The sequence below is a fragment of the Loxodonta africana genome, chromosome 1 (assembly GCF_030014295.1).
Source record: "Loxodonta africana isolate mLoxAfr1 chromosome 1, mLoxAfr1.hap2, whole genome shotgun sequence".
Lineage (NCBI taxonomy): Eukaryota > Metazoa > Chordata > Mammalia > Proboscidea > Elephantidae > Loxodonta > Loxodonta africana.
Window position 1 is genome coordinate 50,613,454 of NC_087342.1, and position 4,465 is coordinate 50,617,918.

Genomic DNA, 4,465 nt, shown 5'->3' on the forward strand with positions numbered 1-4,465 from the left:
AGAGAAAAAACAAAACAAAAACAATGCTGCTAAGGGAAGTTTGATCTTCTCCTTGGGTTTGGAAGAATAAGAAAATTCTAGGACATGTTCACTAGCAACTCAAGAAGATGCAAAGTGTGTGATTTAAAATAATTGGTATGATAATTCAAAAGAACTAAAAATTGAATGATTTTACTTGAGTTACCAGTTTATTACTCACTGCAAATATGAAACCGAAACTCAGGAGGCTGACAGACATATTTAAAAGCCTCAGTTTTCTCATCTTTATAATGATGATAAAAAATAATTCTGACCTTGCAGAGGTATTGTGAAAATAAAATGAAATAACATAATAACGTATGGGCTTCATAAATGGTAACACTTTCTACAAAATTCACCTAATTTAATGTTATGCCAAATAGTTTGCTAATATACTGAACGTCTAGCTATAAATCTACCATCCAGCAATAATTCACTTTCTTAAGAACCCACACTGATGTTAAACATGACCTTAAGTTGAGTTGCTTAAATAGAATATTCTGTTCTTGCTTGCTTTCTCTTCCAGAAATCATAGTCAAGTTCAATTAAGCATGCCTCCATTGTCAACATTATGAGTGTACGACAAGTTGGTTGCCTTTTAGCATGAGAAAAAAAAAAAAGAATGACAGAAGATATTTTAAATCTTTAAAACAGCTTTTCCCAAAGTGTATTCCACAGAATACTTGCCAAAAGGGGGGGGGGAGGTTCCACATTCAAATTAATAACTTTTACAAGTGTAACACTGTATCTACCTAATAAAAATTTATAATGTATTTTAGTGTATCAAAAGTTCTAAGAAGTCCAGCAGTGAAAGAAACCTGCTTATAACATTTTAGAGTTATTCAACTGTTAGGCTTGTGTGTCTTAAAGACCCTGGGAGCAAGACCAGTACTTGAAGTCTGTGAGGTAGAGTTATCAGGTCAGATAGACTTCCATTCTAATCCTGTCTTATTCACATAATTAACTCTGTGATGTTAGCCAGCTGTTTGATTCCTCTGTTTCTGCTTCATCATATCTAAATAGAGATAGCAATAGCTATCTCGAAGGGCTGATGTAGATATTAAAGAGATAATACATGCCATAGAATTAGTAATAGTGCTTAATATATGCCAACTATCGTTAGCATTACTGTTCAGTCCTTCATTTTACTCACCCAAGAGTTTGGACTATTAATGGCTCCTTTTTTTTTTTTTTGATGAGTGCATATCTCTTTGGGAGGGAGATGTTATATACTTTTTTCTTTAATGTATTAAAAAATGAAAATCCGGATCCATGACAATATGTCTGATAAGAATAATTAGAAGATGGAGGTGAGAGAAGCAAAAAATGTTTAACTTTAAACTTGCTCAACAATAGACTTATTAGCTATATACATAAGTGATAGATATGCTCCCTAAAAATTATATTCATTCATTGGTTTGTTCATTAATTCAAAAATATGTATAAAAACTTAATTATATGCCAAACTCTATGCTAATACAAAAACAAACAAACAAACCTGTTGCTGTTCTGTCGATTCCAACTCATAGAGACCCAATAGTCAGAGTAGAACTGCCCCATAGGGTTTCCAAGTAGTGGCTGGTGGATTCGAACCACTGATCTTTTGGTTAGCAGCCAAGCTCTTAACCACTGCATCACCAGGGCTCCAATTCTATGGTAGACGCTCAGTATGTAGCAGTTAAAAAAAAAAGGGGGTGGGGATGGAAAACAAATAGGATAACTACCCTCATGTATCCAATAACCCATTGAATCACATAAGTACAGATATGGTCCTTCTTAAAATCCCACAGATCTACATCAGACCCTTGGAAAATCCTACTCTTACATACTGAATACAAAAGGAAATATTAGAAATGGATAGAAGCATCATGGAGAAGAAACAAGATATAAGGGAATGATAATTGAACCTGGACATTAGTCCTAGATGATCTGGGTACATATCTTATTTCCACCATTTGGTAGCTACATGCTTCAAGCCAGAGATTTGAATATTTGAGTCCATTTTTTCATATGTAATTGTGTGGGAATTTAATGGTTAAACTGATCCATTCACTTAATAAACACTGAATATTTTCAATGTGTCAGGTACTGTGCAAGGCATTGAAGATAAGAGATGAATAGAACTAAAGTGCAAGAACCTACAGGCAAGTGGAGAAGAACCTACAGGCAAGTGGAAAAGATAGAAGATCAAGCAAGTAATTGGCATACAATTGTATTAACGAAGTAATAAAGAAAGATATTATACTGAAAAGAATATGTAAAGTTTTAAAGTATATATATATATATTTATGCATATATATGTACATACATATAGATAGATGATAGGTAGATAGAAAGATGGATGGATGGATGGGTGGGTGGGTGGGTGGGTGGGTGGATGGATGGATGGATGGATGGATGGATGGATGGATGGATGGATGGATGGGTGAGTGGGTGGGTGGGTGGGTGGGTGGGTAGATGGATGGATGGATGGATAGATGATAGACAGACAGGCAGACAGGCAGATATAGTGGTCTACTGTTTGTATAAAAGCCCAGGACTTCTATGACTGGCTCCAGGAGATGGATGTGAATGACTCTGGGGTCAGGTGTGTGACATTCGGTCTTTGGAAGAAGACCTATGAACACTTCAGTGTGACAGGCAAGTGTATGGACATGCGGCTACCGTAGCAGAGTGCTCAGTGCATCTCTGAGCTGGGAATAGGGGATAGTGATGAGAATATAGGGGAAGATTTCATCATGTGCCAAGAGCAGCTCTGGCCAGCTGGATGTGAGCACTTTTGGGTGGAAGACACTGGAGAGGAGTCCAGAATTCACTAGTATAAGCCTGTGCTCCAAAAAAACATAGACATTGCCAAAGTGTACATTGCAAAATGGGCCATCTGAAGAGCTATGAGAACCAAAAATCTCCCGTGGACCCCAAGAATCCACTCGTCTGGAGTTACTGCCAACCAGCAGGTGAACCTTCATGCACCTGAAAGTAGACATTTCAGGTTTCAAAATCAGATCTAAATCTGGGGACCAAACTGCTATTTTTACCTGGTCAGTTACTCTGCCCCAGCCAACCAGCTTGGTGAGATCATGGGTGTCAGCCTAGATGCCATAATATCCCTGAACAATCTCAATGAATGGTCCAACAAGAAGCACCTTTTCCTCTGCTCTATTTGGTCCTGCACAGGCCCTCACCTACTACCTACTACACCCTGCACCAATGTGTTCTATGAGCTGTCTCAGGACACCTCGGAGCCCACTGAACAAGAACACTTGTGCATGAAGATCTTCTCCTGGGGTAAGGGGAAGGTACTGCACCTGAGCTGGGCATTACATCTCAGAGGCACATCCTGTCCATCCTGAAGGACTACCCATCCTGTGGCCTCCAATAACCACCTGCAGCCTCATTTCTAGGCCTGCTACAACCCTGTTGCTTCGTCCTTCTAAGTCACCCCAACTCCATGCACGTTAGTGTGGTGGCCATGGAAATATGAGATCATCTGGCTACATAAGTAAGGGCATGGCCACCAGCTGGCTATGAGCCAAGGAGCCTGCCAGGGAAAATAGCCACCAGGCCTTGGGGTCCATGTTTTTGTGCAGGTCCCAATTCTGTCTCCCCTTCCAGGTCACTATGCCTGTCATGATGGTGGGCCCTGGCACTGAGGTTGCCCCTTTATAGGCTTCATCCAGGAACAGGCCTGCCTATAGCAGCAGGGTAGGGAGGTGGGAGAGATACTGCTCTACTATGGCTGCCAACTACCTGTAAAGCTACCTGTACCACAAGGAGCTGACCCAGTTCCACAAGAATGGCTCCCTCACCCAGCTCAACATGGCCCTCTCCCAGGAGCAGTTCCACAAGGTGCATGTGCAAAAAATACTAAAAAGACACAGTAGCACATGTACAAGCTGATTCATGAGGTCACTGCCCATATCTATGTTGTTGGGGACACCCCCTCCTACATCTACATTTGTGGGGACACCCGGAACATGGTGACAGATTTGCAGCACAACTTTTATGACATTGTGGCCAAGCTTGGGGTCAAGGAGCACACTCAGGTCACTGAACTTATCAAGGAGCTGATGACCAAGAGATTCTACTTCTTGGACATATAGAGCTAGGAGCTGCCTAGGCCCCTGCCTTGCCCTGTGCCTCATACCCCTAGGGACTTGCTTCCCATGTAATCACTTTTCACATTGCCTTCCAACAGTCTCCAGTTTCCACTTGGCCTTGCCACAGGAGGCAGGCTGAGTGATGAAGACCCCTCCAAACCAGAGCTGTGTTCCCTCTCCCCACCCCGAGGTTGATCCAGGTCCACCTTCACTAGGCAGCCCAGCCCTGGGACATGTGGCCAAGAGTGAGCAGGCCCTGCACTTTGGGAACACTTCTGGCCCTCTGGTTGTGAGGGAACTGGCGTTTTTCTCAGCTGAGCCGATGCCTGGCTCTACCACATGACTTT

General features: G+C 41.9%; 1 pseudogene; it reads left to right on the forward strand.

The window, feature by feature from the left end:
* Positions 1 to 1,322: 1,322 nt before the first annotated feature.
* Positions 1,323 to 4,121, forward strand: LOC135232732 (NADPH--cytochrome P450 reductase-like; annotated as a pseudogene).
* The last annotated feature ends 344 nt before the right edge of the window (positions 4,122 to 4,465 follow it).